This window comes from Mustela nivalis (assembly GCF_964662115.1).
Source record: "Mustela nivalis genome assembly, chromosome: 10".
Classification (NCBI taxonomy): domain Eukaryota; kingdom Metazoa; phylum Chordata; class Mammalia; order Carnivora; family Mustelidae; genus Mustela; species Mustela nivalis.
The window spans coordinates 4,047,428-4,060,349 of NC_139029.1; the positions used below are offsets into that span (position 1 = coordinate 4,047,428).

The 12,922-nt window shown below is 55.5% G+C and overlaps 1 protein-coding gene across 32 annotated transcripts in view; it reads left to right on the forward strand.

Annotated features, from left to right (window-relative positions):
- Positions 1 to 12,922, forward strand: part of CAMTA1 (calmodulin binding transcription activator 1) — an 814,199-nt gene that overhangs the window by 114,260 nt on the left and 687,017 nt on the right. The gene's annotated exons all lie outside the window — the stretch shown is intronic.

The window sequence follows — 12,922 nt, forward strand, 5'->3', positions numbered from 1 at the left end:
CCTCTCCCTGCCGGGTGCCTGTGATTTGCTTCAGACGCCTGCTGGGTGGCATCTCCTTATCTGTGTGTCCTCCATCTCCCTCGTGACAGGAAGAAGGGGCTTTGGCCATCTGCTGTTGCTGTGGCCCCTGGCCTCCCAAGCCGGCACTGAGTGGGTATCTGTGCCCTCTGAGGGCACCCCGCCGCCCTGGGTGGCAGGCAGGCTGACGGCTGGGCCTCTGTCTCGCACTCCCCAGCCAGGCCTTCTACCCACAGCTTATCTGCTTCCTGGCACAGGAGACGCTGTTCACTGCTCACTGCAGATGCTAAGCTAGAATATTCAAGAAGCATATTGAAAGTCAAGTTTCGGGTGCTTTTCCCAAGAAAAGGTTTCTGTGTCCGCTGTTGGGCAACTCACTGCCTCATTCTCCTCCGTCAATCCAGGGCTCTTGGGACAGTGGCCCTGTCCCCTTCTCCACATTTGGCACAGAGTTCATAGTGGTGAACCATAGTCCTCATTTGTTTTGTTTTGTTGGGGTGGAGAATTGGAAGGTGGGTTAATAAAATACGCTTTGATTCGACTTCGCCAAAATACTGCTCATGAGGCCTTGGGGGTCCGTGACTGTGAGACCAAGCTGCACAGCTCACTGGGAGTGTGTACTGAGGTGCCCTGTGCATTGTGGCCCCCCCCCCCCCCCCGCTCAGGGGCACAGTCCTCGCTGGGCTCCTGAGTGTGCTGTATTTCTCGGGAGTTGTCACTGACAGGTAAGTGTGCCAGAGTAATTTAGCCAGATTCCGACATTTTCAGAATCACACATGAGCATTGAGGAATCATTGCTGAAACTGCTCAATCCATTTAAATTTAATTAAAAGGTGTTGAATTAAAGAATAGCATGGAGAAGTATAGTAATAAGCACAAGCATCGTGTCCCTTTACACCCTAAACCTTACCCTGGTTTTTCAGCGGAGGCTGGTAGGAATGAAGCAGGCCGACTTGCCACATTCTTTTTTACTCTTCAGGAAAACGAAGATTTCCTTGCCTTAAAAGAGAACTCGATTTATTTGTCTGCTTTGGTCATCTGAAATGTTAGCCACAGACTGGAGAATCCTTGAGACTTTTAATAATTTAGAGGAAAGGGCGCACGAAGTAAAGTCACCTAATATTCTATACTTGGATAGAGTATTAATGAATTAATTCAAAATACACGTGAAAGGTCAGTTTGTGTCTTCGTTCCAGCTGCATTTGGGAAAAACAACAACCCTGTAGCTGTTCTTTCTAAGCAAAATCATAGTTGTTTCATTCTTGGGCACTTCCTGAAATCATGCGCGAGGAAATGCTGCTGGCCCCTGGGGGAGACTGGGAAAAGCCATCACCTAGAGCACAGCCCACAGAAGCCCATCCCAGGGCTGCCGGGTCTTGAGGCCTCTCCAGAAGGGTGTAGTTCTCCGGTGAATGGGGGCTCTACCCTGAGGTAGGTCCTAGAGCAGACCCTTGGGCCAGCTGGCCTGTCGGAGGGGTGGAGCTTTACCTGGGCAAGGTGCACATGTGTGGGAGAGAGTGTGGAGTGTAGAAGGTTCTAGTTGCCTAAAAAGCTGGGGTCCTGACAGTTTGCAATGTGGATCAAAGTACAGTGGGTAGAGTGGGCCACGGGGGGACACTCGCCAGCCACCCAGCTTATCTCTGAGTGTAACCGGGTAAACCTAATCCATGTGCACAAAAAGACTTGTCAGAGTCACCCCCGAGTGAACTTTGCAGGTTCCATTTTTCAGACTGTGCTCTGTGAGGGGCTTGCGCTCACCTGAGGCCAAGGAAGAGTTCCTGCATCTTCCTCAGCTGTTGGCCTCGAGGGCTGCCCGGCCCGTGTCGAGCTCTGTGCAGCCAGCCTCGACTAGTCTTCAGATTGGTGGCCTTTCTCACAGTGTGCCATCATGGACCCTGTAGCTGTCCCGTGTTGGCTTTTGGCTTTATCTGTGTGTCGATGAGGTCCTGACGTCCAGCCAAAAGCCTTTGCTGTGGACAGGCTGAGGCAGTGTTAACCTGTTGGGCGGCCCAGGGGGTCGCACGGTGACGGAAGGGGCATGCTGTCGCCCTTCTGCCGGGTTGTAATTAGGTTCACAGCCCACGTGATTCCAGAGCTGCCGTGGACTCTCCGTAGGTGGTCTCGCGGGGGAAGAAGAGCCATGATCTCCAGATCTCTAAACTCTGACATGGCAACTTCTTCCCTGCCCCTCCCCCAGCCTCCCACTGCCAGCTTCTGCACAGCTAGTCCCCCGGGAGGCCCAGAGCCAGAGCATTGCTTTGTAGGGTTGACCCTCATACAGAAATGTTTCTGCAACATTTGAGCTTTGCAAGGAAAAACCAGCTTTAAAAAAAAAAATGCTGGTCTTGTTGTTTGAGGGGAAAATTAATACGACTTGACGTGTGCTTGTTGGAAACGGCTCTCTGCGTGCCTGTGGCCCTCCGACATGCCACGATTTGGGAAAGCCCTCACATCCTCGCAGACCCCACCTTGTGTCTCCCGTGTTTACAGAGCTCCGCAGACAGGGTCAGGAACCCACGCTGAGTACGAATGAGGGACTGCTGCGGAGCTGGGGCCCTGTGCTCTTGACCCCTCACAGGTCTCTGTGTGGGAACCCGTGGCTGCTGAGTCTCGGGTGGGTGCTTTGGGCCTGGCCCCCGGGCCGCCGGCCCTTCCAGTGCCAGCGCCCCAGCGCCGGCTGCCAGCAGCTCGCAAGGCTGTGCTGGGAGCACTTCGTAATTGCCCAGCAGTGAGGAGATTGAAGTGGCGGGCGAGGCGTGGACCTGAAGGGAGCTGTGTCCCCGTCGCTGTCCTCCAGGATGTCATCCTAAATTGCCGTACATCTGCTAATGAGGAGACAAGGCGTTACCTTCCGTGTGGAGCAGCTGCATTAATTACATCCTCTCAGACATCCCCTGTGCCTACCACTCCTGGCCAGCTTCCTCCGCTTTAAATTAATAGACCAAATTAGAGGGACTCGGGGAGGGTGTCCCCGGAGGCCAGATGCCCTCTGCTCCTTGGACGTGGAGGCTGACTTTCTCAGGACCAGGGCCCGCGGGCTGGCCCAGGGAGGTGGTCTGGGAGGGAGTGAAGGAGCCTGGGAGGCCACTTTTACAAAGGTGGCCCATTTGACTGGAGAGGACACTGCCTGTTGTCATTTTCTTTGACTTTCTGTGCCGGTCGTCCTGCCTGTTGGCAGCTCATGTCCATCCAGAGAATATAGTGACAAGTCTAGAAACCTGAAGACACAGCCCCTCTGCACGGGGTCTGCAGCCGTGTGCTGTCATGTCCGAATCCTCGGGATGGTTTAGCCAAGAGAGGGGTGGCCGGGCTCCTCCCTGTGCCGTGCCCCTGTCTCCAGCCGCAGGAGGAGGCGTCTGAGTCTGGGGCCCTGAGCTGTGGAAGGCAGTTAACTTACCTGAGCGTTTCCATCTGAAAAGTGGGAACGGTAGTCCCGCCTCCTGGGTCTGTCATGAACGGAAATCCACAACTTTATTATTTCTTTTTTGCTTCCTTGTTTGAGGTCTGCCTGCTCCCTGCCCTGAGCCAAGCATCAGGCGCATTCCCGGCACACGCTGGGCTCCTGGTACCTATTTGTTGAGCAAATGAATGTGACGACGATTTGCACAATAATAGTTAAGGACAGGCCACCGGTTGTCTTCCCAAATCCCTGCTTCCTCCCCTCCTCTTCCCTGCCCTCCACTGTCCAGGGCTCAGATTTTAGAATGCCCTGGATGGGGGGGGGGGGGCTGTGCTGTGCCAGGCCTGGAGAGGTAAGCCTCCTGAGCCTGCCATAAAAAGCATCAGTAAGGTTTTCCCTCCTTCCGCTCGGCTGCCCGGCTCTCAATCCCAGATTAGCAGTTTTTGTAGGAGGCACCCAGGAAGTCTTGCACTCTTGAGTTCATTGGCTCCAGGAGCCAGAGCGCTGAAGGTCAAGTTCTTTCTGACTGGCTGCCTCAGGATGCTTTGCAGGCCAGCCGTGTAAGCAGCAGCCGTGTCCCCTGTTTGTGTCTGAATGAGACGTTATTCCCAAGAAGTCACCAAGTGTGAAAATGTGTGTTGTCTTGCTAATGGGACACTAATGAAATATTAAAGTGTGTCTCTCTTCCTGTCTGTCTCCTGGGGGCTACTGTATCCTCTGGATTTTAGTCATCTTTACATAAAGAGCCCCAGGGAATTAACATTTCTTAGTACTCTTCAAGATAACCTTGGTATTTCTGCTGCCATAAGAGAGAAGTTTTTTGTGTATGTTTGGTGGCTGTCTGTCTGGGCTGAGGCTCCCTCCCTCTGTGGGTGTGTGTGTGGTAGACCTGGGGAGGGTTCTTCAGGTTGGTTCTACCAGCAACTAGTCCCCCAGGCTGACAGGTTTTCCCAACGCCCGTATGCCCCACCTCTGCCTCCTTTTTATTTCTTTACTTATCTATTTATCTATTTACTTATTTATTTAAAGATTTTATTTATTCATTTGACAGAGACACAGCAAGAGAGGGAACACAAACAGGGGGAGTGGGAGAGGGAGAAGCAGAAGCAGGCTCCCTGCCGAGCAGGGAGCATATGTGGGAGAACCCAGGACCTGGGGATTTTGACCTGAACTGAAGACAGACACTTAATGACCAAGCCACCCAGGCGCCCCTGCATTCTTTTTAACAGAAGATGTGACCGCCAGTTCATAGGGGATAGGCTGTCATAGGTGTTCCAGACTGAACCGGGCCCGCTGCCTGTTTTCATGGATGTGTCGCAGAATCCTCCCAACCCCCCAGCTGGGCAGCTGGGGAGGTGTTTCTGTTCCCGCTTGGGCTCAGGAAGGGTATGTGACCCCTCCAAAGATGCAGTCCCGGTTAGTCGCAGAGGCAGGATTTGAACACCGCCCTGTGCGCAGCACGCAGGTGCCTGGACTCAGAGCCGCCGTGCCGTGTGGCCTTCCCCAGCACCTCCTGCCTGCAGCTAGCTACAGACCTGACCTCCCCAGGCTGCCTTCCATGTGCTGTGACATGGAGTGAGTCACACTGTGCCTCCGTTGGCCTCTATAAAGGGACTAAATGCAGTCCTTCCTCTCATGTGTGAACACTCCAGAGGACAAAGGTCACTGAGGACAGGGCTGGAGTTCAGGGACTAGTTTCTCCCATTGTGCTCCAGGTGTGTGTGCCTGCATCTTTGCTGCAGCTGCCATCGGTTGGCCCCACGAGCCCTGGCCTGGATGCCTGCGAAGGTTCTCTTAGCCGGCCCACATGGCTGTGAGCCCCCCTTTTGCACCTGTGCTCCTGTCACTTCATGCCGGACACCAGGTCCGCCAGGTGGCTCAGCGCTTGGCTGAGGGGCCGGCAGAGAGACCTGCCTTTGTGGTTCCCATTCCTCCAGCTGCCCTGGGGTGCCCTCCCTGTGAGAACACTGTCGGAGCAAGGGAGGCACACTGCTTGGCCCCCAGGGGCCCTTGGCCTGGCCTTTGTGTACCTTGTACCCTCCCCCCCACCAAACTTCGGCTCCCTCCACCCTAGACCCAGCTGGGCTTTTTTTCTGGAAGCTTCCATCAACAAACCTTTGCACTGGATTTTGCACTCTTCCTGAGTGTGTTCAAGTTGCTTCATGGCTGAGCATTTCTGTGCTGTGCCAGGCTGTGTACTCAGAGCCAGAGACTGTGGAGGAGACAAGTGACGGGGAGAGGAGAGGATGGGGGGCTCCCGCAGGAGGTGGGTGGAGCTGGATGGTTAGAGGGAGGGAGGCCTGCCCTGTGGGGCAGAATGCAGGCTCGGGAGCAGGCCAGGATGGATGTGAGGGCACGTGAAAAGCCAGGGGCTTGTCAGCATTCTGAGAGGGGGCAGAGAGGCTGCACCAGGCGGAGAAACTCTCCTTACATGGTCTCATACCGCGTCTGGGGTTCTTAGTGTAGTCACAACTGATTATTTCGGAGGGGTTCGGTTTGATGCCTGCCTCCCCCCGTTAAATATAGGTCGCAAAAGGGCAGGGCCCATGTCTGACCTTTTCACTGTGTACCTCTGGTGTTAGGACAGGGCCTGATGGATACACGGGGGTTACGGAAGCTCACAGATGAATGGGTAGGCATGTGAGTTAAGATGAAGTCACACACAGAGCTACAGAATGCCCCAGCCTGTGGTCACCCGTGGCCATTTATTGTGGCCTCTGGCTAGTGGCCTGTCTGTCCAGGCACTGTTTGCCCCTTCTCAGGTTCTGATCCTAGGCTGGCCCTCAGGGATTGGAGGCACGTGTGCATGGTTGGGCCCCGGACCTTTCTCGCTTCAACATGCAGCCAGCCTAGGCCTGGCATGACAAGTTGAGGCGCTTAGCTCAGCAGGTCCGAGGAAACACGGAGCCCATGTTGTTGGCCAGGGTGCTGTCAGCCGCCCCCGAGTCCAGGGCACTGCTCTGTGCTCTCTCCTCTCCATAGGAACACGTTCTTGTCTCCACCTCACCAGCATTTTATCTTAATTTGCGAGCCTGCTGGAGCACCAATGAAGACATACTGTACTGCCCGAAAAAAAACACACAGCAGAATTCTAATTCTGTACGATTCGAAAGCATGCCTTCAGCTAGCACTGCTGCAGAAGTAAGACAAGCAGGAGAGACACAGCCCTGCTCCAGCTTCCTGGGCTGGTCTGGGGCTCATCCTGGCCGCCTCTCATTGGCCCTGGGCTTAATGAAGCCTTCTGATTTAGTTTTCAATTCATTATTTTTTGAAAAAAGAAAAGCTGCTTTAATGGAAGCTTTTAAAATCCCAGAGCTTTGGATTTCTCTACTTCGTCAGGCAAAAGTGGATTCATTTAAGTAGTTTTATAAAAAAAAAATGCATATACTTATGAAGATTTCAAAAATTAGATGTTTTACTCCTTCCACTCCAGGAACCTAAAAGCCAAGCTTGGAAAGTAATTTTTCTAGTGGGGTATGTGCACTCACTCAGCCAAGAAATGCAGCAGTCTTTTAAGATCTCTGAATTTCTGCATTTCATAATTTCTCTGCCCTGTCCTCCTGGGGACTTGGGCTTGCACTCCTTCCCTGCCCAGCTCCTGACTGGGGCTGTAGTTCTCAAGGTTTCACAGGAAGAGGAAGAGGAGCAACCCAGGGGGAAAAGACTTGGTAGAGTCACGTGAACATTACTTTTCAAGATGGGAGAGACCAGTGCAGTCAGCAGGGAGCAGGAGGGGTCAGAGAAGCGGTCTGAAAGAAGAGGCTTGCTGGGGGAAGGTGCCTGGGGTCGGGGCAGAGCTGGGGCAGCTGGAGGGGGTACGAATGTCGGCCGAGGTGGGGAGTCGTGTGAGAGGCCGCGGCTAGCTTCGGGCCTCCAGCTCCTGCCACAGTGGCCCCTTGGCAGGTTTGGAGCCATGGTGGCGCCTTGGCAGGTTTGGAGCCACGGGTTTGGGAAGGAACGTGGAGTCCGTGCTGTTCATGATTGCTAAGACAGGGACAATCAGCGCAGCTGCTGACCAAGCCTGGGGCCTGCAGGCGGGCGGCGGGGGGGGGGGTGTCGGCTGGTGAGTCCTCCAGGCCCTCCGCCCTTCAAAAGAGCGTCTGATCCCACTGTCAAGCTGTGGTCGCCAGCCAGCCCAGGACCGGTCCCCCATCTGTGTGTACCGAGTCTTTGGCTGTGGGTCCTGCACACTGGACATGGGCAGTGGAACCCCAGAGTACGGCCTGTGAATGCCTTCCTGCCCCAGGTCCAGATGCCTTGGAGAGGTCCGGAGGAGAGCCAGGGCATGCGGTGTCCGGGATCTTCCCCCGTGCTTCTCTCTGCCCCCTGGTGGCGGGAGCGGGGGGCATCCTCCTGGCTGGCCTGCCTCCGGTTCCCCCAGCTGTCAGCGCAGAGCCCGGGGCCTTTCCCAGGCCTCAGAGAGTCGAGAGCCCATCCATTTTCCAAGAAAGGACACAGGGAGAGAGGGCCAAATTGAGTTAGGAGTGCCAGGAATCCAGCTCCGAGAGCAGAGTTCCTGTAAGGCCCGCCCCGCCCCTGAATTACAGCTGCTTCTCCGCGTCTGCAGGGAAGCTGGGCAGCTCTCCCCGGGGTTTGACAACAGCTTGATTTACAGGCCCGCATGTTGGCTGCACACTTCACATCAATTCTGTCTCCTTCTTTAAACTTTTAAGCCTTTGCCTTATGAATGAGGCCACTGGTTTTCTGAGTTTTTTGTGCTTTTATGAGTTTTCTAACTTTCTTCTTTCCCAGCTTCTCCATAACCTGTTCTGAACATCTGCTCTGCGGTGAGACAATGGCAGACTCCCCAGGGGTCCAGATTTGGACGTGGCACAGTTCTGGGCTTTAAGGAGTTTGTGTTGTTGGGAGGGATGGGAAGAAGCCGGGTGTGCAGATGAGTTCTCCACTTGGTGCGGCCGCTGAGCCCCCGTGTGCCAGACCGTGACTCTCTGCCGACGCTGTGGGAGGTGCTCAAGGCCCTGCGCTCGTCTGTGAGGAAGCAAGATGTGTGTCAAGAGGTTGGAGGGCAGAGTCGTAGGCTCCTCCCAGGGCCCCCAGCAGAGACCGTGTGGCCTGGGGGCCTTGTGGCCTGGAGGCCTGGCTGGCACCCGGAGGGTGAGTTAGTCAGCCCAAGGCATGCAGGGGAGCTGCCCCGTGGAGACGTGGTGTTCAGAGAGCATGACATGTCTAGAAACTGCAGGAAGTCCAGAAGGTATGCAGCCTGGGGAGGTGTGCCCAGGATGCAGCTGGAGCCGTCTGCAGGTGCCAGGTGGTACAGAGCCCATCAGCTGGAGGGGAGCATTTATACCACGCGCCTAGGAAGGCTCTGGAGGGCCCAGGAGAGGGGAGGCTGACGAGAGTTCTGTTGCTCGGAGGGGAAGGCCGTGATGGACGCACGGAGAGCTGTGTAGAGACCGTGAACTCGCTACTATTAGTGTAGGTGACAGTTGGGCCACACTGAGGTTGTGCAGCTGGAGTGACAGGTCCAGAGGTTGTTAAGGAAAGGAATCTGTAGGATCTGGTCATCCGTCGGAGATGGAGGGTGAGGCCAGAGAGGAGTGCAGGGTAGCTCCCGGCTTTCTGTGTTGGCCGGCTGGGCTGGAGGAGGTTGTATTCTGCCATGCAGGACCCAGGGGAGTATGGGAGGCTGCGTTTGGAGCCCCAAGGAGACCCCCGTGAGCAGTAGGATCTGGGAGCATGAAACTCAGGATGGAGATGCGCCTGGAGAACACAGGTTTGGGAGCCATCAGCAGCTGAAGCCCTGGAGGTAAACGGAAACCCCCAAGCAAGTGGAGCCAGAGGGAAGCAAGCCTGGAAGAGCCCCAGAAGGCGCCGCATTTAAGGGGAGGACAGAGGCAGGACCACAAAGCAGGATCAGGGACATTGGCACATGCTCTCTGGTGCAGAATGCTGGCAGTTCCTAGCGGGTGGAGACGATGGGGAGCTGAGGAGGACAGTCCAGGTCACGAACCAGCATGCCAGGTTGAGAGGGAGGGGGCCTGTCTGCCTGGGGCCTAGGCTGGATGGGGCTCCAGGTGCCTGAGACCTTGGGCTTTGCTCTCCTGGCTCCCGCTTTCCTGCTGTGGCATCCAGTGGTGAAGGCCTTCCCAGCGCCTGTTGGCAAAGTTACGCAGTTCTTCTCAGCAGCCCTGATGCTGAAGAGCACAAACACGTTCCCGAAGGAGAAAGCTTCCATCCAGTCCTGAGCTGCTACCGGAGAGCACTGAGGAAGAATAATATTTTTTTAATCTAAACGAACTTTACATTTATGCTTGACTGAAGCACAGACCACATTTGTCCTGGGAGCCAATGGGAAGCCGGGGTTTGGGTAATCTATGCAAAGGCCCCTCGGCTGCCCGGCATCCATCATCCCAAGTGACAGAATTTACATCATTAATCATTGGCGGTAATAGAAAAGTCATTGGAATAGAATGTTGTCACAGGATAAATGTCTCCCAATTGCATATAAATGTCTGGGCTTTACTGTACTGTTTGTGCTCAAGAAATACTGTGGCTTCAAAACGGTATTTATCTGGCTTCAGGAAATAATCAGCACCAGCCGGTCCTGCCTGCAGCCTCTCCGGAGGCGGCCCAGAGGCGTCGTGCTCATCTCTGTGTCTGCACGCGGGCCGGGCAGAGGGTGGAGGCCGGGCTCCTGGGTGCCCCGTGGCGGACACGTGGCGGAAACGGCAGTTTCCGGTGTGTCAGACACACACGTGCTCAGGGACCCCACTGTGTTACTGCAGGCCGTCTCCCGGAGCTGTAGGCGCCTGTCCCTTCCTCCTCCTTGGCCTCAGACCTCGTGCTGCAGGGGAGACTGAGACCCTGGGCCAGCCTGGCTGGCAGCTGCGGTGGCCTCCCCCTGAGGTGTGGCAGCCCCAGAGCCACACAGGTGCAGGAGGCCAGGTGAGACCCCGCAAGCCGGGAACCGAAGAGTGAAACCTTGCAGGCCGCTTCTCCATTTTAGAAATGAAGCCCACAGTGTTTTCTGGCTGGCGTTGTTGTGTTCTGTGACCTGAAAACACTCTGTTTTTGGAAAGTGCAGATCTGCTGACACCTTGTTCTGGAGGTTTGTTGTGTCTCTCTTTGTGCCGAGCTGCCCCGGCCTCGGACAGGCCAGATGCTGCTGGAGAGGCGCTGGGCTCAGAAGCCGCGCGCTTTGTGCTGGGGTTTGGTGGGATTGTTCCTGGGGGAGCTTCACGCTCTCCACCCACTGGCTGGCCCTGGAGCCGAGGAGGGCCCCGCGGGAGGAGTGGCCCCGGGAAGCAGGGCAGGCCGGCTGGAGGCTGCTGCCTTTGGTGGAATGGTTTGCAGGAGCCTGTAAGGACCCGTCACATGACCGACGAGCTGTGTTAAAGCAGAGCCAGGTGTCTGAGCTGATAAGCTGGGGCAGGGCTTTGTAGAGTGTATCTGCGGGGAGATGAGGTCGCTCCCTCTTTTCTGTAGGGAATTTCATAAATCACAGCCTATCAGATGTGGAATGATCTGAGGCCATCTAACCGTGTGGGTTCCCTGTCGCTAGATGTCATGGGCTGGTCCAATTTCAAAAACTTTTTAATTTGACCGAGTGAGGCCATTAAAAGCCAATCACCAGCTACTATCTCCTCATTTGTAAAAGGAAGACTATGTTAGCACCAACCATATAAGAGGGACGTAGTTTCAAAACAAAGAATATCTCTTCAAATGGAATAAAGTTAGCTTTAGGAGGAATGTGTTCCGCGGTACCTGTTTTTGTTTTTTTCTTTCTCTTTCTCGTTCATTTAAAGGCTGACAAAAATCCGTTCCTGGTCCCCATTTCCATTTCAGCTGAGTAATAGGAGTGGGAGGCCTGGCCAGGGCCCCAGAGCCTGTGAGGTCTGTGTATCGTTCCAGCTGTTTCTGCTTTTGTCACAAATCGCCGCAGACTTAGCAAATTCATTTGTTGTCGTCCCCTCTCCTGGAGCTGCCGGCTAGCTGGGTGTGGCCAGGGCTCTCGCTCGGGGCCTGGTGCCATTCGTGTGTTCGGGAAGATGCAAACGGCTAGCCCATTGGGGGCTACTTGGGATTTACCCCCCTCCCCACATGGTCTCCACGGCAGTGTCCGGGCAGCCAGCCTGCACTTGGGCCCCAGAGGTGCGTGTCCTGCGAGAACCAGGTAGACCATGGAAGCACACGGTGTCCCTCCCATGTGCCATTGCTCAAGGAAGGAGAGGGGACTTAGACTCGACTTTCCGATGGGAGGAATCCAAGGGGTTTGCAGACATGTTTTAAAAGCACTGCATGGTTCCCAAGCTCCCTGGAAAGCCAGGTTTTAATCTGGGGCGCTGAGATCCTGGGAGTCCCTTCCCCTCCGTACATGTTTCAGGAACAAGTCGGAGGAGAAAGTCGGTGGCTCTCTGCTGATGGGTGGCGAGTGCTGCTTGTTGGTCCCTGCCCGCACTTCTCTGGAGTAATAAATTTCCTAGGTAAGGTAGATTCCAGCAACTAAGTATCAATTAAGCTCTTTTATGATCATAACAGAGATGATGAATTGAAGTCAATCTAGAGAAACAACCAGTAAGAGAATAGAGACTTCAGGAATCCGGCGTGGACTCGCAGAATCCCGGGCACCTGCTCACTCTTTCCGGTAGGGCAGCCTTTAGCCCTGGGTGAGCCCCTTGCTACGTGCAAGGCGCTGGGCTGGCATGCAGGGGGCTGGTGGTGTGAGAGGACAGGCTCTGGAGGACCTGTGCCCCTCAATGCCCGTGGTCAGACTGGGAGTGTCCCCGTGTCGCCCCCCCCAAGACCAGCGTGCAGGAGGGTCTCTGTTTGGTGTGGGCGAATGGGCTGGTGGGCTAGCTGGCTTTTGGTTCTCAGAGGTGTTTTGCCCTTTTCCTGTGTTCCAGGAGGTTTTATGTAAGGGTCCCGGGAGGGTGAGAAGGAGTAGCGGACCCTCCTCCCAACCACGTGGCCCAATCCCCAGCATGGTGCTGGCAACCCTCTCTGGTTTCTGTCACAAAGCCTGGACTGTCCCAGGTCGGATGTGTGAAATGGGGCAGGGAAATAGGTTTCAACCAGCTGGGAAGTGTCTCGAATGCAAGAAGCAGCCGACTACACGGTTGCTTCCGGTGGTGACCAGCTGGCCTGCGGGGTGCGTTTAGCGTCAGGAGGGGCAGGGCAAAGAGTGGGAGTACCTGCTGTTTATTGGCTTCCCGGTGGCCGGAAGCCAGGTGCCTCCCCTTGGGTCTGGCCCGGCTTCCCGGCCGCCAGCCTCCCAGCTTCTCTGTGAAGCCTCCCTGCGTATCCTCCACCTCTGCCCACGGGCCGTGTGTCTGCCCCTCCTGCCTCCGTCCTTGGTCGGCAGACACTCTGCAGACTCGGATGCTTTGAAATGTCTGCTGGAAGTTTCTGGTTCTCTCCAGGTGACAAGCCCCATCCCTAGGGGGCCCTCCAGAGCGGACCCTTTCTCTGTGTTTGCTGGGGTTCCTTGGAAGAATCGAGCCGGGAGGCTTGGCCTTTCTGCCCTGTCTGCAGGCCCCCTGAGAA